Source organism: Peromyscus maniculatus, chromosome 1 (assembly GCF_049852395.1).
Source record: "Peromyscus maniculatus bairdii isolate BWxNUB_F1_BW_parent chromosome 1, HU_Pman_BW_mat_3.1, whole genome shotgun sequence".
In the NCBI taxonomy this organism is placed as follows: Eukaryota; Metazoa; Chordata; class Mammalia; order Rodentia; family Cricetidae; genus Peromyscus; species Peromyscus maniculatus.
Window position 1 is genome coordinate 40579478 of NC_134852.1, and position 23646 is coordinate 40603123.

The 23646-nt window shown below is 44.3% G+C and overlaps 1 long non-coding RNA gene across 1 annotated transcript in view; it reads left to right on the top strand.

Moving 5' to 3' along the window:
- The window catches only part of LOC107399423 (uncharacterized), a 182816-nt gene extending 159860 nt beyond the window's left edge, over positions 1–22956 (top strand). Inside the window, exon 8 of the long non-coding RNA XR_006071065.2 lies at positions 22724–22956. This is a non-coding gene — a long non-coding RNA (uncharacterized LOC107399423). The remainder of the gene's footprint in view (positions 1–22723) is intronic.
- The last annotated feature ends 690 nt before the right edge of the window (positions 22957–23646 follow it).

Consider the following 23646-nt stretch of genomic DNA (forward strand, 5'->3'; position numbering starts at 1 on the left):
ATTTCTTATACCTTTACAAATTGCATTTACACACCTTAAGACACTTTCTTAGACCTTTGTAACTTGTATTTACATATCTTAAAACACTTTTTAGATCCTTACAACTTACTTAAGTTTTCATATCCTCAGACCCTACATGAACTTGACACTGTTTTTCTATCCAGTCATTTTCTCATTTACCATGAGACACGGGTGGTGGATTACTGAGAGCAATCATTGTAAAGCAAGTTCCTTTAAATAAAGGAGTAGTAAAAAAGTTACATTGAAATCTGTTTTGTGAGTTTATCTCTTTTCAGAGTCTGGAAGCAAGGTAAACTTTGTCTAGACATAGTAGAAGCTCCAGGAAAGTGAGGCTTGAGGCCTGATTTTACCCATAAAGAGAAATAAGAAAGCAACTAAAGCTTTAGTTACTGCTCTTAAACTGACAAAGCTATCATTAGCCTAGTTGTCAATGCTGTCTGGGATCCGAGAAGGATAAATTCGCTGGAGTAAGCAGAAAGTACAGACCAAATAGTTCCCCAAACTTAAAAATGACAGAGATTTACTGGCTACCTGTACAATCATCCTAGGTTCCTCCATGATCATTGGGGCAGAGGTTCCAGAGAAGCATCACTGTTTGGCTGCCAGGCCAACAAGATCCAACAGATTTTCCTGTGGATTAGGAACTTGGGGAACCAGCCCACCTTGTCTAAGCAAAGTGAGGCAATTAACTCCCCAATGTCCTTCTTGTTCACAGGTTAGTGGCAGGCAAGGTGAAGTGCAGTTTTACACCCAGTGGCCAGCTTTGCCATATTTAAAGCAAGCTCCAGGTGGAGTTCTTCTATGCCCCATCATCTTTGGATGATGTGTGATGTTGGGGTCACTGCAAGAATCTGGGGTCACTGTCTGTCATAGTAAGCTTTTTCCATTAAACATTTTAAATGCCACATTCAGTAGTTCTTTAAAACGTTTCAAGACCATTATCTATTACATATATCTACATTAAACAAACTTTGCTTGTTTCTAGTACTTGTTTTAGACTTAACTTTGAAAACATATGCAGGAGGCTAAAAAAAATGCTTAGCATGACTACCAGTATAGTTCTGAACACATTAAAAAATTTGATCATTTATAAGGTAACTGAATATTAACTTGCATGTCTTAATTATCTTCAACAGTTTACAATAAGTTAGTTTTTATAGGATTAAAATTTCATAACTTTATCTCTGGTAACTTTGAGGCTTAAAATTTTGAGGTGAAGATCATTTAGCATCAAAATTAACCATAAATGCAGTAAACTTTAGTCCATAGAGAAACTGGGAAACTTACTGATCTTTTATAGTGTACCATTATAGAATACCTTAGTTTTTTAATATGATTTAGTTTATCCAAATAAATAACATTTAACAAAGTGAACAAAGACAAAGAAGCTAGACAAATATTACTATGAAGCTGAGTAGACTTTAGGAACTTATAAATCTTATTTATCAAATATACTTCATTTATCAAACATATATTGTTACTTAATTAAATTTTTTAGCAATTTGGTGAACGAAGACATAAATCTTTAGACATACATCTTAAATCAGCTTTTGTTAATCTGAGTAGACCTTTATAACCTTAAAATTTTATCATCATATACAATATATTCTAAACCACAGCCGAATCGCATGTATAGTGCATTGTAGCAAATATAGTCTTAAACTTTTATCATCATACAAAAATCCATACCAATCCAAAATATTTTTGGAGACTTGTTGTTGACTTCCTTAGTCTAAAAAGAGATATAGTGATAAACAGAGAGCTCAGTAGGACTAAGAAGTTTTACAGTTGTTGCTTTATGCCACGTGGTCATCTTAAGATGGTGGTTAAGTTACATGGCATGTACTCTAACCTTAGTAAAACAGCCATGTGGTCACTTATGTCTTGAAGAGGTAGGTCATTAGCCAAAATGGAGGAGAGTCACATGGTTGCTATTTAAAGACATCTGTTTTCCTAGTAGATCTATTTTTTTAAAAAAATAAGAGTTGACTCCAAGTTACATATACACACATACATATATCCTAAACAGAAGTTGAATCATATATAATGTCACAGCATAATGATGATGTGTAACATAAGATGATCTGTGTATAGATTTTTAATTATAAGATTTTAGTTATAAGTTTAAAGTCAAGTTTTTTTTACAGATTTTATAGATTTTAAACCATACCCAATAAACTTACAAGTCTTGAGATACAGTTTATAGCATAGACATAAGATTTTTTTTGAGACCAGATAAATCATAGCAATAAATTATTTTTAAGAGTAGAAAGTAGAGAAAGTGTAGAGAGGAGCAAGTTTAAATATAAAATAATTGTGGATCATTTGTTTGTGCAGTAGCAGTTGGTATAATTTGTGAGAATTGGGAAATCAAGTGTGCCAAATTTCTAGCCATTCATCTGTATTGAGGCCAAGTTGTAGTAATAGAATATGAGTCTGTGCAGGAAGAGAGAGGGTTGCAAAGCAAAATTCCACTGGAGGGAATTTCTAAAACCTCTATGAGAGGAGCTGAGTCAGCAAAAGCTGCAAGACTTAACAGGCAGCTCCCAGGCTGGAGGCTAGGAAACTTGCAATGTACAGGCCCAGGAAGGCACAGAAAGCTAGAGCAGGTAGCAGGAGAAAAGGGGGACGTCTATATGGGTGTAGCAAGCTAGAAATATAGAAGGCTACAACAGCCAGAGAGAAGAGTAGGTGCCCCCCGTGGAGGGCATAGCAAGCCAGAGAGCCCAGAGAAATAAGAGGCAAATTGCTAGAAAGCAGGTAGAGGGAAGCTGCAACTGAAGACTCAGACTCTAGAATTGGGAAACAAATGATCCTTACATACCTTAGGAGAGGATGCTGCAGGGGAAACCAGCGAATGGTATGTTCTGGGTTTGTGCACTCTCCAACTAGCCTCCTCCTTTGCTTTCTCCCCATCCTGCTAGGTCCTGCTCTGGCTCATACTTTGCAACAAACAAAAATAAATACCTTTCAGTGGAGAAAAAAGAGAAAACGGAAATGGGGAATCTCTTTCAGTTCCTCTGGATCACTTGCAGTATTTGTAAAGATCTCGAATAATATTGAGATCTTGGGTGCTACTAGTCGGCCACATTTGGATTGATTATTTAAGGAATTTTAAGGCCAGATTTGATTGCAAGATTGAATAAATTTGAGGCCCTTCAGGTCGCGTGCCAGGTGGAGAGGTTGGAGGTTTTCTAAGAAGTATGGGGAGGTGGGGAAGGGGGAAAGGCTAGGGGGAGGGGCAAAAGGTATGGATGACACTGTTCCCATGAGTGAGAAACAGAAGAAGGTCCTAAACCTGTAGTCCAGAGTGTCCCAGGATTCAGGGAGGACTGAACGAGGAAGATCCAGTTGTTCATTCCAAGGGGATCAAGGCTAGCAGCCTGAGAAGACTCGGGGCCTGGTACCAGGGCTTTTGAGTGAAGCTAAAAGGTAAAAACCAAGCTCAAAAATGAAGCCTAAGCCAAGGAAAGGGGTCCAGAGTGGGGTGCGTACCTCTACCTCCAACTGTACCAGACTCAGGGAAGCATTTACACTGATGGAGAGGGCTCTCTCACCAATTGCCAGTGATGGAAGAAGAGCCAAGTGATTGGGGGGCCAGGAGGTGAATCTGTTGTGGGAGGACTGGAGATAAGAAACAGGGTACCCATGCAGCTTTGACCCCTGAAGTGGAGTGCAGGCGCCAGGATATCCTATCAAGTCACACAATCAATGTTAGGGGTTATTTGCTGCGATCAGAGGACCAAGGAATGCCACAAAGATCACATCACTCAACAGATTTCAAGCAAGAGATTGGGAAGGGGGGGGGGGTGAAAGGCTGCCTTGTTTCTGACTGAGGAGGGAAAAGAAGGGGCAGGCCATGAAGGCTCAGACTTCCCATAAGTCATGGCAACAGTAGAAATGTCTCATTTGGCGGCTCGTGATGACGTGGCCATTGACACAGAGTAGCTGCAGGTGGGCTGGGAGAACACCTGGTACTGGAATGTGGGAGGTTCTCAGTTTATAAACAACCACACCCAGCTTATTTAATTTAAATGACTGAGTTCAGTTTCAACTCAATGGAAAGTCAGGCTGGCCATCCCGACTGAGCTTGCTGCACACCTGTGTCATCCTTTCCGCTGGAGGCAGATGTTCTGACTAGGCACCTAACGCTTGAACATACATGGTGGACTGTAGGGTCTGGGGGTGCTAGAGTATAGACAGAGTTTAGGGCCCTGCAGAGCAGGCTGTTATTCTGCACTCATAGGAAGAAGCACTGAAGATCTAATCTGGGAATAGTAGCTCATGGTCACACATAGATTAGAGTTAAAGCTGGATTATAACCTTCTTCTCTGAACACACACTGGGCTCTTGTGCAGTGCTGACCAGATGTTTGGAATGAGAATGTCTTCATCTTGGATACATAGCGGCTCCTGCCACTGTCTCAGGCATCCTTCCAGAAAGGGTTGACATCTCTTGCACAACATGCTGACACCTGCCTCCCCAGGGTTTGGATCTCAACTCTGCACACATCTTAATGGCCTGGTCCTCCCCATAGACTGCAAAACCAGATTCAGCTTCCTCCCTCTTTTTCCCTGCTTTCTGAAGATACAAAATGGACAGAGTGCTTTCTGTCAACCCTCACTTGGCCCAGCAACTGCACCCTGGGGATTGGATGCTTCCTCTAGAAATCCCTTTGGAGATCAGAAGAGGGCATTGGACTCCCTGGAAGTGGAGTTAAGGGTGGTTGTGAACCACCATGTGGGTATTAGGACCTGTATATGGATCCCCTGCAAGGGCAGCAAGTGTTCTCTCTAGTCCCCAGTTTTTCTCTTAAAATGTTATCCCTTCAGCTTCTGCTACTTCTGTTTACTCATAACCGGGCCCCAGCCTCCTCATTATGTCATTTACAGTCCCAGATTTAGGTTTGAGCTGTATGTAGTCAGTGTCATTCAAATCCTGACACCCGAGAAGAGTGGAACTTGGACCCTGATTGCTGTAGATATCAAAAAAGCATAGCTTCTGTGGGGGACAGAGGGAAACAAAACATTCTCAGAATGCCTGGCAGTTTTGCAGCAACAAGTCCCTCTTTGGGGAGGAGACAATAAAGGATGAGTGCTGGAAAGTGACAGGCGGAGAGTGGAATCTGGTAATTCTGGGCCTAATCCTGAACCCCCCTTTTCCCTTCAGAAGGGTTGGTGTCTTTATCTGACCAATGAGACTGGGGCATCAATCACCTCAGTTCACCTGACTGGTTTGGTTAATCACAGTTTTTCTGCCTTGGGATACTCCTGTGGCCTAGTGGGGAGTCAAAGTTAACCAGTAAGGAGGCTCTGGTGAAGGGGTCCTACAAGGTCAGACTCCTGGAGCAAGACTCGGAACAGGGCAAGAAAGGCCACCATATTCCCTTAGTGAGCACCATGTGTCACATGCTTCCTGCAGTCAGGCCCTCTGGGCAGTGTAGTAACACTCTCTGGAAGGACGTCACAAACACTCTAGGCGGTTTGTTTGTTACTTGTCTCATGGCTGTGACAACACTCAACAAAGGCAACTTTAGGAAGGGGAGGTTTACTTAGACTGTGGAAAGCAAAGCAGAGTGGCAGGAGCAGCTCTGCCTGGGGTGGCAGGTCGTACTGTATCTGGTTAAGAAGATGAAAGAAACGAAGACTGGCCTGTTCATCCTCATTTGTTACTTTGTAGTCAGTTCAGGGTGGAGATACCCACAGGCATGGTGGGACTTCTATCCTCAGTTAAACCTCACAGACATTCCCGAGATGTGTTTTGTGGTGGTATTGTGTTCCCCAAAATATTGTGTACTCTAATAAATTTATCTGGGGTCAGAGAACAGACAGCCACTAGATACAAAGGCTAGAAAATGGTGGCACTCACACCTTTAATCCTAGCACTCCAGAGATAGAAATCCCTCTGGATCTCTGTGAGTTCAAGGCCACATTGGAAATAGCCAAGCATGGTGACACACACCTTTAATCCCAGAAAGCCAGCCTTTAATCCCAGGGAGTGGTGGTAGAAAGCAGAAAGATATATAAGGCGTGAGGACCAGAAACTAGAAGCATTTTGGCTGGTTAAGATTTTGGCTGGTTAAGCATTCAGGCTTTTGAGCAGTAATTCAGCTGAGACCCATTCCGGATGAGGACTCAGAGGCCTCCAGTCTGAGGAGACAAGACCAGCTGAGGATCCGGCGAGGTGAGATAGCTGTGGCTTGTTCTGTCTCTCTGATCTACCAGCATGGACCCCAATAACTCGCCTCGGGTTTGATTTTATTAATAAGAACTTTTAAGATTCCTGCTACAGTGTTTACTGGGTGATTCTAAACCCAGTCTAGTGGCCAGTAGTTCTGGACACTGGGAAGTGACATGGCAAGGTGCCAGCAGCTGCTAAAGTGATGTGTGTTCATGTTTCATATCGTGCTGATTGATGGCCTTGCTCGTCAGAAGGGGTCTCTGTGGTGGTAAGGGAATCTTCACTATTAATTTGTTGCTTACATTTTATGCTGGTTAACATCACTTAAACTTTAAACTATTATGCTTGAGAGACAAAAAAGCAAAAAAAAAAAAAAATGTCTCTAACATGTAAGCTCCTAACTTGTACAGGCTGTACCCTAGCAGACACTGTGAAAAATTTTGTAAAATTTGCTGCTCTTGCATGGGTCATAAGAGTAACTGCTATTTCTGCTTTTGTAAAAACTGCTTGTTTACTCAAGATAACCAAGGAGGTCTGCAAACATCTGTTTACAAAATCAAGTCTTTCTTACAAAAACACAGCATATGAGCTAACCCATCCCTGAACTGTAACTTTGTGGGGTTTGCATTTATAAGCCCTGGGCTGATGTGACTGGGTGCTGCATCTTGGGAGCACTCTCATGTTTATTTCTGGTGCTAGGTGCCTGGTGCCATTATCTAAATACAGATTTCTTCTTTCTTTCTTTCTTTCTTTCTTTTTTTTTTTTTTTTTTTTTTGGTTTTTCAAGACAGGGTTTCTTTGTATAGTTTTGGTGCATGCCCTGGATCTCACTTTGTAGACCAGGCTGGCCTTGAACTCACAGAGAGCTGCCTGGCCCTGCCTCCCAAGTGCTGGGATTAAAGGTGTGCACCAACCACTGCCCAGCCAGACTTCTTCTTAAGACATATCCATAGTCATGGTGAATCTCTGAGTGACTCCAGATCCATAACAGTTTGTGCCACTAAGACTAAAATACCCCAGAGAAACTATTTACAGGACGGTTTCATCAAGACTTCATCCCAGAGTGGCAAGGACAGAGCAGTGGCGGGAGTGGGAGCCAGCAGGGTTTTCACATAGTGTGAATCAGTAAGCAGAGAATGCACATTGGAACCAGAGGCAGGTATCGCCTTCAAACTCCTGGACATTTGACCCATTCCACCATTAATGCCTCACCTCCTATATCTAAAGGATACATAGCCTCCAAAGAAGTGGAACCAATTATTAAAAACCTTAGCCTGGGAGTAATTTTCAAATTCACACCATAACAATCAACTTGAGTTGTTTTAGAATCACCTGGGAGATTGGTAAGTCACACCTCTTAGAGTAACTGTTAAGGATGTTTCCAGGGAGGATTGACTGATGGGAAAGGACCCTCCCTAAATGGGGGAGGGGAGGCAGCATTTCATGGGCTTTGGGCTTAGATAGAACAAAAGAGTAAAAGAAGAATGCTAGCAGACATTGACACTTCTGTTTCTCTGCTTCCTGACTGCCAGGACTCTCTTCTACCACAGGCTCCCCACCATCATGTTCTGTCCAAGTGTTGCGTGCCAAAACTTTTCCTGAGGAGACCCAACACACATTTTTATTTACCCCAGATAGGGAGACTGCAATTGACCCAAGTATGGATACCACCAATGTCCAGCTTGGTGGTTCATTTGTTCAATGAGTCTTATTGAGGTTACTTGCAGGAATATGGGTGAGCCGTTACTTACAGGAACAGAAATGACTCAAATATAACCGCACCCCCAAAGTTTACCCCAGTTTGAGTGACAGCTCATAAAAGCTGGGAACCTGAAATACAACGAACAACCTGCAAGTAACACAACAGGTTGTAAAGTGCCCTTTCCAAGTGACTCAGTTGGTCTCAACCTCTTCCAGGCAGCTGGTCTCGTCTCAGAGTCTTCTTTGCAGCCTGGCTTGTCTGAAAGAGACCCTAAGCCATCTTTAGTGCTTACTCTGCGAGGAAGGGTATGGTAGTTTGAATAAAAATGGCCCCTATATAGGTCCATAGTTACCTCTCCAATACCATGTCTGCCTGCATGCTGCTATGACAGTAATGGAATAAACCTCTGAGCTGTAAGCCAGCTCCAGTGAAATGTTTCCTTTATAAGCATTGCTATGGTGGTGGTATATCTTCACAGCAATAAAACTGGAACTAAGACAAGGGGCCTAGTCAATCTGGTTAGTTTCAGGAACTTCCTGAAAGTTACTTTGAGTGATTTCCCATCTGACTTAAGGAGCTTCCTGCAGGATGGAATGTTTCAATCTTGGAGGAAACTGTTACACAACAAGCCCTTGAGGCCAAGAAACCAGACAGAAATGTCTGACACCAGGAGCCAGAATACATCTTTCCTCCCTTCTCTCTGGTGCTTTGGTCAGAGCAACACAGAAGTAACTAATACAGACAGGAATCCCACCCTCCCCAAAGTCCCACCTCTTAATAACATACTGAGAATTTTAACAGGAATTCTGAAAAAAAAAAAAAACCCACAAAATCCAAGGTGCGTGACTGCTTTAAAAAAAGTATTTTTATTAATTCTTTGAGAATTTCATACAATATATTTTTAGCATGTTCATTCCCCTCATTACTGCACTGACTGCTCCCAGACTTACCTGCACCTTCCTACCCCACAAATATCATGTTCACTTATAAACTAGTAACCCATTGAGTCTAATTTGTGCTGCCCATCTACTCCTGAGTATCCACTGGAGTGTACTAGACTTCACCAGGAGCCACAAAAGAAAAGTGAAAATGGCATTTATTTAATCTAGTGTGTGCTGGAGGAGGGTTGGTCAGGAGGCCTTTTACCATATAGGGCGTGTAAGGGTTGAACTCAGTCAGGCTTGGTGGCAAGTGTCTTAACCCTCTGAGCCACCTCCCTGGCCCTAAAGTACATTACTTTTAAGCATTAAGCAGGCTTTAAGGAATGTGTATCTGATAAACATGTGATCCATGCAGAAACAGCAGTGAGTCTGTCCTGCAGACCCACCTGCTTCTCAAGTGCTGGAAAAAGTAGAGAGGTAGGTCTCCAGAAACCAGAAACTATCATTTGTCTAAATCCATGGTTCTATGTCCCTGTCACTCTGAGCCTTTCAGCTAAGCCACAAATTTACTCCACTTAACAGATGAGAAAAGGCAAATAAGAGCCACCAAGGAAAGTAGTTTGGACATAAAAATGTAAGAAAATTGGCACTTTTCATCCGAAAACCTACTCACACAGAGGCTACAGACAGTATGTATTTAGTTAATTAACTAGAAAAGTGTTGACTGTGTCACCTCCCAGCTGTCTCTACTGCTGTCACAGCATGGTGAGCAGCCCCCGAGACACATGCCAGTGGGCTGGCTTCTCTGGACACACCTCAAGCCCCTGCTTTCTGCCCCAAGACTGAAGAGCAAGCCAACTAGTGTTTTCTAGTCCCCAATGCACCCTGGGGAGGTCAAGTCCTCCTGTGCAGAGGCCTTAAGGCTCATTAGTGTTGCTCCAGCAGTAGGGCCTGGCCTCTTTTGTCCTCTGGGTGAAGTTTCCCTGTTTACCTCACCCAGGCAGGCATCTGTCACTCCACAGGAGACTATTTAAACACAATATGTCACCTTTAACTGTTTGCTAATGGAACCAGTGCTGTGGATGTTCTTGATGATATGTACTGAAATCAATCTGAAGGGACACACACACACACACACACACACACACACACACACACACACACACACTAGGGGTGGGGGAGCTATTTAGGAAGGTGAGTTCTAGACCCCTTCTAGAATCAGGTTTAGCCTCAACAGAGAAAATGAATTGAGTGGGAAACAGTAAAGGGGGAAGAACAAGACATCCAGGAAAGAATTGTTTGTGGCAAGCTGTTTGCCTCCATGTAATTCCGACAGTGGTGAGCATCACCCTCTGAGCAACACATTCAAATGTTCTGAGTGGAGAAACACAAGAGGTGTCAGCTTTGGGAGACTGGAGGCTTCAACATAGCAACTGCAAGTCCTGTGCTTTAAAGCACTCTAGATTCCATCCTTTGTTTGTTCATCTCTGCGCTGCCATGGTGACCAGGTGGCTGGGAGTAGGCCATTGGGGTGGTACGTACATCCTTGTTGGCTCTGGAGAAGAGAGATCAGTTCCTTAGCTGGGAAATGTGTCTTTAATATGAGCTAAGACCCAGGGATAGGGATTGCTGCCAGCTTCTGATCTACTGAGTGGAACATGTAGGCCACTAGGACCAGACCTGAGAGCCAGCTGGCAAGGTTCCAGCCTCCTCCAGCCCACTCTGTTAGGTTGGTCACACAAATGAGCTGAGGCTAAGCTCAGTGAGGAAGCCCTGAAGTGAAGTGCTTTAGATTAGTCCCATGTGGGCCGCTGATGATTGCTGGGAACGGAGGCAACATGGTCCTTCATGTGCTGAGAAGGGGTGGCATTTCAGAAGGCTCAGACTTCCAGGCCAGGATTGTCTGCAGGAGAGGGATTTGCCAGGGTTGATTTGCAAAGGTCCTTAGAAGAACATTATGAAAACTGATAAAATTGCTTAGGGTCCCTAGAGACCTCACCCTCTGGATCTGAGATGCCACAGGGGACCAGGGAGCTGGGTGTGGCCTGAGGGAAGCTTGTGATTTTGAATAGTAGAATGCTTGACTCATTCTAGGGAGTCAGGGCTGCAGATCCCTTGATGAAATAGGGGATCTGAGTCTTGCTGGAGAGTTCAGCCTTATCTCTCCAGAGCACCACCCTCTCACCCCCACACTCCCAACTCCCCTTCTCCCCCACCCCCACTTCATAACTCATACCACCTCCCACAACTCAGCCTCATCTGTGCTCCAGAATGGCACAAATACTTCAAGTCCAGATCCCTGGGACTTGGCACATTTCTGTGTTGGGAGCAACTGTTTCAGTTTTCATCCTGACAGGTAGCCTTAAGAACCCTGAGGTATTGTGTCTCAGTAAGGCTTAGGTTTCCTGTTAGACTCTATTGCTGGTGCGCAAGCTGCAGACTTTGGTTTAAAGAGGCCTGCACAGAGAGGCTTTGCTGGGCCTGCCTTCCTACCCAGTCTTTTCGAGCCAAGTCTACAAGTTGTACCGACCTCCCCCACTTTTCACTTTAATGGACTCAGCATTATCACACAAAATGTTTCCCTTAAATAATAATAAAAAAGTCAATGCTTATGTAATGACAAGCCTAAGTGCTTGCATTAGTCTGCTCTCCTGTCATCTCTTCCTAGTGCACACATCGTCTTTCCCCCTCTCTTCTTTCTGTGGACGGATCTGTAGGTTTTGTGATGTGCAAAGCAGGTAGATTGATTGGTTATTCATCAATGGTGAATTATGACCCCTTGGGGCAAAATTATTCCCATAAACACAATTTAGCAGTTGCCACCACAGCCTCAGCACCTAGAGATGAGTGTCTCAGCCCTCCCATGGGGTGATAATCGATACTTTGTGTTTGCATCAGCAGCACTGATGGTACCACCTGGTAGTTCATTGGCCATGCTAAGGGGGCTCCCTATAGTTGCTGCTGAGAGGTTGATGGCACCAGGTTTGCCCCTGAGTGCATCACCCTGGACCCTGGGCATTGACGTTTTTCTGTAAAATGGAATTCTGCTATTCACTCTGCTCACCCACTCTCAGTGCTATTGCATTCTGGAATACCAGAGCTGTGTTAGTGCTCATTTGCTCTCCTCTTCTCTGCTACTGCAAATGCTTCCAACCAAAGCTTGTTTATCCTGAACTTTGAAGCCACTTCCAAACAGCTTTCTAAATTGCTGTCTTTACTCTAGTGGGCCTTATTCCAGCTTTGCCCCCTTATACACACACACACACACACACACACACACACACACACACACACACACACCAGACTTTTTCTTTTTGGGGGCCACTAAACAGCTCCTAAATCATGACACAGACTTATTATTAGTTTTGAATGCTCGTCCTAGCTTAGCCACATTTCTGGCTATCTCTTTTAACTTAAATTAACCTGTTTCTCTTTATCTACCTTTTGTCTCGGGACTTATTGCCTTTTTTTCTTACTTCTGTATATCTTACTTTCACTGCTTCTCTATGTCTGTCTGTCATCTGCCTGGCTTCTTATCCCAGGTGTGTTTCTTGTTCCCACCTCCTTCTTTCATTCTCTCCTCTCCTCTCCTCTCCTCTCCTCTCCTCTCCTCTCCTCTCCTCTCCTCTCCTCTCCTCTCCTCTCCCCTCCCCTCCCCTCCTCTCCTCTCCTCTCCCCTCCTCTCCTCTCCTCTCCTCTCCTCTCTCCCCTCCCCTCCTCTCCTCTCCTCTCCTCTCCAGCCTAGATTCCTCCTCCTATTATTCTCTCTGCCTGCCAGTCTTGTCTATCCCTCTCCTGTCTAGCTATTGGCCATTCAGCTCTTCATTAGACCAATCAGGTGCCTTAGGCAGGCAAGGTGAAACAAACGCAACATATCTTTACATAATGAAACACACATCCTTACATTGTTAAACAAATGCAGCATAAATAAAAGGAACACACCTTTACACAGTTAAAGTAATATTCTGCAGCATAAACAAATGTATCACATTTTTGCCTAGTTAAAATAATATACTACAACACACATGCACCACAACATACACCACACTGTAGTTAGACTTTCTTGTCATATTTTCTTTGAACCACCAGCCCAAAAATAATGACATGGAGACATTATTAATCATGAAAGCTTGACCTTTAGCTAAGGCTTGTCCCCAACTAGCTCTTATAACTTAAATTAACCTGTTTCTATCAATCTATGTTTTGCCATGTGGTTCTTTATTTACCTCTCCTCCATTCTGTACATCTGACTCCCCCATGTCTTGCTGGCTGAATTGGAAAGCATACTACATACATATACTACACACACCACATATATACATATATATATATATATATCACACTATATACACACATATGTGCATATCACATACAACATATATACACACATACATACCAAGACATACACCTCATCACAAATACACACGTGGATATACATATGCACTGAACATACACATACATCCCCATACTAATATATATATGTATGAATATATGTTATGTAAATGTATACCACATCCCACACACATATATGTACACACACATACAGAAAATACATATCACATGCACACATCACACACACACATATATCTTTCCACCTCTCTGTCTCTGTCTCTCTCTCTCACACACACACATTTCATACATACCCACACTACGTGTATACATACCTTATACACATACTTACATAAATACCTCTCTATCTCTGTGTCACACACACACACACACACACACACACACACACACATACATATACACCTTCATCTCTCTGTCTCATACATGCACTCACATACATACACATACACGTACATTTTAACACCATTCACTATTTCTGTTCTTATCTCCAGTAAGGCAGAAGTTCATTAGCAGACAAAGTAGCAGACATTCCATTTTGAGATATGAAGTTCTTTTCCTTCCCTGTGGTGTGTTAGCCACTGGGCCATGAGGGCAAAGGGGGCAGAAGTCATAAGCAGGGCTTTATTCAGCCTATAAACACAATGGAAATAGCCTTCCAGGAGACTGCTTCAGTGTTACAGCTCAACTTTATTCCAGAGTGAGGGAGATGTATAGGACAGGGACAGCAGATGGAACATCACCTAATTCACATTAGGTAGCACACTCCTATCATAAAGTTCCTACTACAATGTCTAGTTATCATATGTGACAGCACAGTCCTATCTTAAGGCTCCTAACACGATGTCTGATTATCATATGGGCAGCAGGGGGAAGCTTTTGCAGCAAACTGTGTCAAGGGCCACATTTGAGATAAGTCAGGCATCTGGGCCTAGAGACATTCTCCAAATAAGGTTAGGTAGAGAGCAGGAAGTTCTCACATGGAAGGGGGGCAGGGGTTCTCCATATTGCACCAAGCTCTGAGAGAGCTGTCTGGACATGGTAGACTGCAACCTCTGACAAGTAGGGCCTCTCAACAGAAGTAAATTTAAGAGCAAAGAGGCAAGACTATCCCACGAAGGAGAAAGCAACATAACCGTAACCCAGCACCTTTCACCAGCCCCTACCCTTCCACCTTTCCAGTGGTGGAGCAGGTTTAGGATACCCAAATACTCCACCACTGTCTCTTCAGACCCCCTCTAAAGCAGCCACTGTGCTCCCCGGTGGTGAGCGCCTCACCCCTTTCCAGGCAGCACCCATGCCTTTTCTTTTGTATGCATTTCATTGGACAACTCACCACCCTCTCTCTCTGTGATGCTGGAGCTCAGAGGTAGAACACCAGCCTGGAGTGTTTGGCTCGGTGTTAAATCATTTGCTTAGCATGTATAGGCCCTATGTTCAACCCTTAGTACTTAAAAAAGGTCCATTTCTTTCTATGTGTGCCACATCACAAGTGCAGGAGAGAGACAGTGACTGATTGTTCCAAACCACTCATATACTAGGCTTTCTATAAGGTCTGCTGACTTTGAGGCCACTGTCACCAATACTATACAAAGGCATTGTCTTTTCAAGCTTCCTTTGTAAAGAGGGAAGTTACTTGTCACAAGAAATCTCAGCTCTTTGTGAATGGTGGTAGGAGGCTCCGCTCGGGCTGCCCTATGCCACCCAACAATGAGCCTCCCTTGGAGGAAAGTTCTATTCCCAAGAGGTCATGGGGACACTCTGTCCCAAGCCATTATAGCTATGTTGCTCCTGGTGGACAGAGTCATGACCTTCCTCTTCTCTAGGAGATGAGCCCTCCCCTTATCCCCAACTGTTGGTTTGCCCTTCAAACAGCTTCTTCCCAACCTCTTACTGCATCTCCAGCATTGGTGCCCTGCAATCTTCCCAGATAGAGACTGTTCTCATGCAAATGCCTGCCAAATGATGCAGCCTGGTTCTCATTAGAGCAGCAGGTGCCATGTGGGGATTCCACTGTCTTTCCTAGTGAATAAAATTCATTAGGGGCCATGGCAAGGGTGGGGGCAGTGGAGTCTAAGGCTGTGGCTGGATGCTATCTCATTTGTGCTGCAGACTTGAGAAGGAGGAAAGAACAGTGGTTCACTCACACCCTGCATGTCACAGGGCTCTCAGTTCTAGCAGGTGCTTACCTCAGCTTGTAGCTCACACTGGAAGGAGGGCAAATGTTCCCAGTTGAGAGGGAAAGGAAGAAACCCAGGATAGTGTGTAGCTCTCAAAAGCATTAATGTGTCTTAACTGTGAAGTTTGTAGAAGAAAAATTGTCAGGCATGATGGAGCATGCCTGTAATCCCAACACAGGAGATAGAGGCAGGAAGTAGAGGCAGGATAATGAACTAAAGGTTATACTTAGCTATATAGCAAGTTTGAGGCCAGTCTAGGCTATAGAAGACTCCATCTCATATATATGAGTAAAAAAGGGATCACATCAATTTCTATTGTGCCTCATTATTAACCCCCATGCAAATTACTAAATTACTTATGGTGTTTATGGAGACACTATGTTCTGTGATCTTTGTTTCTTTTGCAGTCAGGTGATCAGAGGTATGAGTCACTTGGGCTGTAGATTGTGGTCTCTTGGAGGCCCGGTAAAATCAGGTGGCCATCATTGGCAATATCACTGCTGAGCTATGTTTTTTGCCTGCTCAGTAGGCTTCAGAGTTGAACCATGAGGTGTCCAGAGCTAGGCACCACTTACAGAGGAAGCACTCTCCTGCTTTCCAAAGAAAGAGAAGGTGAGAGAACCAGGGTGAAGCCAAAACACATTTCGGGCTTCACTGAAGTTACCCACTTGGCACCCTGGGAGCTCAGGAGCAGATATGGTACCATCCATCACTCCATTCAGCAAAGAACTGGAGGTGTCCAGGGTGTCTCTCGGCTCAAATAAAGGGCAACACTGAGCCATTAGCAAAGAGGAGGCAGACAGTATACTGTAACATCTACTTTGGTGGACTTCAAGCCAGACAGAGCTTAAATCCTCTACCATGTACAAGGTTCTCTTTGCCTCAGTTTCCACATGTGTAAATGAGAGGGAGGAGGAAGGGCTCCCTCAGAACAGCTGTGAGGATGGAAGGAGAAAATATATGTAAGGGTTTAGAGCAGCTCCTGGCACATGGTGAAGACTGCAGGGAGCCAAGATGACTGGCACATTTAATGTGCTAGAGTGTCCCTGGAAGTGTGGAAACTGTCATCCTCCAGGGTCTCCATTGTGCCTGGCACAGACCCTGGTGCAGAGCAGAGGAGGAAGTCTTGCCCTGAGCTCAGCAGCCCCCAAGGAGGAGCAGGGACCAGAGATCAGGGCTTAGTGCTAGGATGGAGGAAGGTGGAGGAGCCCAGTCTTCTGGTGGTCCCTTCCTTCCTCTTCCCAGCCTCCTGAAAGAGGCTCCTGCCTACAACTGGATTTTTCATACTCTTCCAAATGAGCCTATAAAAATTCAGCCCATTTGGTTTGCAGACAGAAACTTTGCTTTTAAAATCTTTGAGTTATTTCCTTCTTTCTCTCTTTTCAGGGCCGAAGTTATTTCAAAGGAATCGGGTGTAGGGAGGAGGTGGGGTGTGCATTTGTCAGCCTCATTTCCCAGTGGGTCTGTAACCATGAGGGACTTTGCTTAAACCCACATGGCATTTGTCACTTTGCTATTGCTTTCTTACCCAGAGGGGCTCTGTCCTCAGCGGCACATTTTCCTTTTTATCTGTCTGAGAGGGATGTATGAGTGGAGCAAGGGAAGGAGCCTGCATTTGCATTTTTATGCATGCCTTCTGCCACAGGCAGACATCACCTCCAGTTCTCTGTGAGCTCCTCAGCCCACTCCTGGGCAGGAAGGATGAATGAGGTAATGGGGGGAGGTGTAGCCAGGCACACAGATGTGGCTACCCTCCCCCAGCCTGGGAGAATAAACTGGAGCTCCAGTGTTCCTCAGACAGGACACCTGTGTCTTTGTGCCCAAGCTATATTTGCAACTGCTCATTGCCTCTGTGCTTTCATCCATTTATGGTACAGCTCCTACTATGTGCTTTGTCCTGTCATAGGCACGACTGGCACTCAAAGGGTATCAGTCTAGAATCCAGTGAATCCCATTTGTCACATCCCCCTTAGAAGCTGAAGATGCAGAGATGAGTTACCAAGGCATTTTACTGTCAATTTTTATACTGTCCTACTCCAGACCCCATAGGTCCCTATTGTCCTAATCCCATAGCCATGTTAGATTTCATGAATAATAGAGCCCAGCAGCATAGACCAACTCTCTGATGAGGACACTAAGTATCCTGGGTCAGGAGCCATCACTTCCTGAGAATCAGCTTGTTCTCTTTGAGCAGTAAAGACTCCTGGCTACCCTGGAGAATCAGAACTGGAACTGAGACCACCCCCTGACCCAGACTGCTTAGTTAGGCATCCTCCTTGCCACCCTGCCCTAATTCTAATTCTAAACTCAAAGAGTTTAGTTAGTGGCCCAGAAATGGACTATAGGATTACAGAATATCTGCTCCTCTTACCAGTGTGTATTTGGATTGACTCTCCATCTGGTTTCCACCATTACTCATTTCTTTTATTGCCATATTAGGATGGATGATGCAGCCTGCTGGGGATCTCAGAGCCAAGATCTTTCTAGAGTTGGATAGCCAATAGAAATCAGCTAGTTGAAAGTGGGCGAGGGGTACCCACTCCCAGGTGGGCAGCCTCAGTGAGGCTTAGATAAGATATGATATTCCAGAAGCTGCAGATGTTTGCACAGCAGAGGCAGCAGATAGCTTTGGGGGCAAGTGGAGGTGGTAATAAAGACAGAATAAAAATATGGAGGGGGGTAAGGAAAGTCTTATAAGTCAGGCTAAGCTTTATCCTATGCAAAGGATGTGTGAGTAGCAAGAGAGAGTTTTTTGATGCACTATGCAGTTGGAATGGATAGAAAAGAGAGGAAGAGAAAACCCACTGAGGCCAGAAGCAATGCCCTTCTCTAAGAGGCAGGGAAGCCACTGGGAAGAAGAGAAAGTCTGATCTCATCTCCAACTGGGTAGGAGGAAAGAGATGGCCAGTGGGTGATGGAGAAAAAGGTATCACTAAACAAAAAAGAACCTTCCAGAGGAGGAACACTGTTGCCTCCTGCAACTGCCAAGTTAGATAAATGAACAGCTGTACCTGGGGAGCTGTGGTGGGGTGCTTCCTCCAATAGCTAATTTATAAATCCCATGCAATTCCAATAAAAAAATCCAGTACAACATTTTATGGAATTTGTCCAATCACTTCTAAAATTTACTTGAAGTATTAAGATAGAACAATCATGGAATAAAGGGATGATATTGTTTCTATCAGATATCAAGATCTAGTTGAAATTATAACCAGTGTTAGTTAAAACTTCGGTGTGGAAAGGTTTGACTGCATATGTGTGTGAAATGTGACAAAACCTATTAATTTGTATGGGTAATACATGTTGCAATGGCTGATTTGGTTGTCAGCTTGACATGCCCGAGAAGAGGGAACCTCAGTTGAGGAATTGCTTTCATTTCATCAGATCGTCCTATGGGTATGTCTCGGTTTATTTTCTTAAGTGTGTGTGTGTGGTTGGGGGTATCATCCCACTATGTGCAGAACTGTCTCTAGATAGGTAGGTGTGGATTGTATAAGAAAGGAAGCTGATTGCAAGCCCAGGAACAAGATAGTAAGCAGCATTTCCCTGCAGTTCCTGCTTCAAGTTCCTGCCTTTGCTTCCCTCCATGATGGACTGTAACCTGTAGGATGAATAAACTGTTTTCTCCTCAAGTTGCTTTTTGGTCACAGTGTTTATTACAACAACAGAAAAGCAAACCCAAACACCCAAACAGATGCTACTAAAAGAAAAACCCTACCTGTATATTTTCTTGTTAAAGGACAACCCCAACAACCAAGTAGGAAGAAATTCAGAAATGATGCTTGAGAATAGGGGACCATATCTACGAAACACACAGAGAGCCTCATTTCCTGCCAGGCAATGAATGCAAGCAGGATGGTAACTGATCAGTTTCTTGCACCCTGATAGGCCTTTCCGCCAAAGCAGCAATCCAAATCAGACCAAATTAGGAAAAGCCCTGGTTTAATGGGTAAAGCCAGCCTGCAGAGAGGAGACAGGGACAGGATCCTGGAAGAACCACGTGTCTGTTTTCTGGGATGCAGCATATAGACTCTGTGGGAGTGGTTTTGAGCCTTTCTGGGGGAGGAGCTGTGTTTGGCAGGCTTTGAAGGGGTGGGTTTAGGGAAAGAGACAGGGGAGGGGTGGATCTTCCACCAGAACATGTCAGACTCTTTGGGTATATGTATGCCAGGGTGCCAGGGGTTGAGGTGGAACTCCCACCCAAACAGTAACCCTGTGCTTCTCCTACCCATGCAGTGGGAACAACCAAGAATCAGAACTCTTCTGATGGTGTTGAAGGTGAAAGTTCTCTACAGTTTGGAATAATGGCTTTGGTCTTGTGCCTGGTTGTCTCAAAGTATGCACAGGGACATTCCTGGCAGTATATGTCTGTGATAGTAAAAATAGAAATTATCCAATGGTAGACTCCAAATTACAGACTGTTTCAGCCTAGGCTACTATGTGGCAATTATGCCAGCACGGATCTGTCTTGGAAAGCTAATGGTTGGTGATGGCAGAAGGAACTGGGAAATAAGCTACAAAGCACTTGTATCAGTCCTGAGGTTTAAGGGCAATGCTTTTGTTCTATGTCTATATCCTGTTTATATGCCTATCTATCTACAATTATGACTAGTATGTCTTCTCACCAAATCAAATGAAAAAATTTATAAATAAATAAGAATGATAGACTGAGCATGGAGGTGTACCCTGTCATCCCAACACTGGGGAGGAAGGCCAAGGATCATGAGTTCGAGACCAGCCAGGACTATGTAGGGAGACCTGTATCTAAATAAACTAGCAAACAAGCAAGCAGACAAGCAAGCAGACAAAGACGCAAAGATACAAGAGTGACTGCAGAGTGGGGAGGTACTTTAATGAAGTCTTTCCTGGTTCACTTCTCTCACAGAAAGTGAATTCTGGCAGAGTTGTGATTCTCACAGGACAATCATGGACAGCTGTTGCTGGAGAGCTTCTCTCCAGGTTCCACCAAGCCCCGCAGTCCCACAATCCACGTATAAAATAATCACTCAGACGCTTATATTACTTATAAACTGTATGGCCGTGGCAGGCTTCTTGCTAACTGTTCTTTTATCTTAAATTAAAACATTTTTATAAATCTATACCTTGCCACATGGCTGGTTGTTTACCGGCGTCTTTACATGCTGCTTGTCCTGGTGGTGGCTGCAGTGTCTCTCTCCCCTCCTTCCTGTTTCTCCAATTCTCCTCTCTCCTTGTCCCACCTATACTTCCTGTCTGGTCACTGGCCATCAGTGTTTTATTTATATAGAGCGATATCAACAGCAGACAGCAATCACACAGCTGTTTATTCCATAATCTCAATGCATTTTAGACTCCCAAACATAAAAGCAAGAAAAGAACTGTGAAGTAGGAGAGGTGTTCTGTGAGTCTGAACTCCTGAGCCTCTCAGACCTGGTGACCATGGAGTGCTAGAGAAGACAGAGCTGTGATGTCACCTGTGCCTGCATCCACCATTTCTATCAGTCAAATATTCCTCATCTGAGGAAGTTTGGAGAATGAACCTGGAGGGCACTAACTGACACCAGAAAGCATAGAGGGCAGGAGGCACAAGGGTCTTTGAGAATGGTTCACCCAGCCTGGCTACTCGGCCAGGGGCTTTTAGAGTAGTACACAGCTGTGCACCTCCAAACTCCCATATATTCTTAAAGGTAAGTAGGTATCACTTCCTCCAGGATGTTGTCTCTGACTCCCAGTTTGGATTACAGGGCTGCCCTTTCCACAGCTCTGCCTCTACCGCACGGCTTTAATTTGTCTTTCTGTAAATGTGTTGAGTCCCTGAAAAGTGGGTGTTGAGAGGTTAGCACCTCCAAACCTTGCATAGTGTGCAGACTCATGGCATCTCCCCAACGCCTGTTTTCAGTGACTTGATTAGAGAGAAGGTTTATAAGTTTGGGCAGGGTAGGAGCTTTAGATAATGGAAGATACAGAAGCCAAGGGATTGACTAGCAATCTGTGGCAGGGTCTGGAAAGATCACTTATAAACATCAGCAGACATCTTTGAGGGAACATATCAGGGTATGAAATGGCAAAGTCTATAGCACTTCAGGCACATCTGGAGAGACCCTCAGTAAATACTATGTGTCTTACCTTCCTACTTTTTCTCTGTTTCTGTATTTCTCATCTTCTACTTCATCTTGTGACTTCTTCTCCTGCTGCTTCTGTTTTTTTGGATGGGAGTCAGTCTCAGTCTCTATCCTGGATGGAGGGGAGAGATGGTTGCCTTAGATGCTGTCCCTCTATCTACTTAAGTCCAGTAGAATAAAACTGTAGCTCCATGCAAGGCTCTGGATTAGGGTTCTAAGTGTCTTGGGTGGGATTTTGCGCTGATCATGGTGGTGTGACCCAGTCAGGGTGGTAGGAAGTGATGTTCCCATCCAACATGGCACTGTCTCCAGATCAAATTTCAGGTGAGTGGATGTTGTGAGGAAAAGCTGATGGCTATCTGTTTGGGGGAGAGGGAGCTGACATGTGTCTGGAATGGAGGAACAGTGGTGGTTTGTCCCTTCTGAGATGCTAAGATGAGTGTGGGTGAGGGAAGATTGGGATTGGCAGCTTCTTCCTCATGTTGAGCACCACAAACTGATCCTAGTTGGCAATTCCTCCATGCTGCTGCCTTCTAGGAGGTGGCATTCCTGGCTCCTGTCTAAGCAGCTATAGGCAAAGGGTTTTAAGGAGCTTTAAGTAGACATTGGATTTTCAAAATTCAGAGATCATTCCTGACACTGTTGGAAGGGTGTGGTTACCTAAGTTTAAGCTGCAGGTTGTGTCCACCATAGAGGATGGAGTTGTGTTGAGTTGTATGGAGTTGTATGAGGCACGTGCTCATGTCTGGGGCATGGTACTGGGTATTAAGGAAAAGAAACTAGGTGGTTGAACTAAAGCTGCATGGCGTGTGTGGTGGTGGTGGTGGTGGGGTGTTGTGCATGCAAGGACATCAGGTTACTCTCAGCATAAAGATGCTAACAGAATTGGTGAAAGTAAACCTTTATATGATCATGCCAGCAATTGGTATGAGTTTGTTAAAAGAAAGCTCTGCACATCCCAGTTTCCCATATCTTGTCACCTGGCCATCCAGTATGTAAGCCAGAGCTTCTGAGTGCCTAGAGGAGTGTACAAGATTCTGCCTGATTCCAGCCCAGGCTTAAAGAGATTGTTGTCCTGAGAGCTACTGCAACAGGAAAAGCAGCCGTTGCTTAGCACTTGCTGAGGCCCTGTGTGACCTATATGGGTGTGCCCTGTGTGGTGTGGTGCATGCTCTGCACTATGCCTTCTATGTCCTTTATTTGCCTTTCACTGTGCCCTGTGTGAGCCCCATGTGTGACCTGTATTTACCATGTACCAGGTCCTGTGTATGCCCTGTTCTTTACCTTAATTATCTATGTTATCTCTTACAGCCTCCCAGAAGGTTCTAACATTACTTGTGCCTCACCGCAGAAACCAAAGATCGTCGAACCATCAAGAGGTCAGCTCAAGATCATAGAACTAGTAAAGGCCAGAGCTGATTTTCAAAGCCAGGCTGACTATTTCTAGAATTCACAGGAAAGCATCCTGCTTGTCTGTGAAAACTGAACCAGAGGATGACTGGTTCATAGCGATATACTCTTTCTGAGTACAAATAGTACAAATACTAGACTCCTGCCATGTTATGCTTCTGCAAACAGTTGCTGGTTTTTGGTTTTTTGTTTTTTTTGTTTTTTTTGTTTTTTTTTTTTTTTTTTTTTTTGTGTGTGTGTGTGTGTGTGTGTGTGTGTGTGTGTGTGTGTGTGTGTTTTAAAGAAATTCCAATTGGTGTTTGAAATCCACAATGGGACTTCACTAGAGAATGCCAGCAGGGGATTTCCTTTGTTAAATGAATTCCACCTTCAAACATAAACTGTTTTGACAGATTAAAGATATTCTTATAGGTACCCTGCATGTGTGGACAATACTCCCCGAGAAGACATGGGTTATTAAATGAAAACCTCAATGCCAGGCATCAGATACCTCCCTACCTGTTACTGGTTAGAGAGTCCCAGAGAGCTCCCAAATGCACAGGCTTTTGCATTGCTCTTGGTTGCTCATCAGAACTAGGTAGCAAAATCCCATTGTTGAAGACACAGCATACTCTAGTTGCCACATTTAGAGAAATCAGGAAGAACTAACCTGAAAACTTCCTCTCTGAAGGCTAGCTTTCACAGCACTGGACAGGAAGGAAAGCCATCAGTGATCTGACTGAGTAGCAAACCCTGTACGTCATATTGCTGACCTGCCAGGTAAGATATGGTCACTAACACAGTAGTGCCATGAACGTTAATGGGAGTGACCTGATTTGATTTGA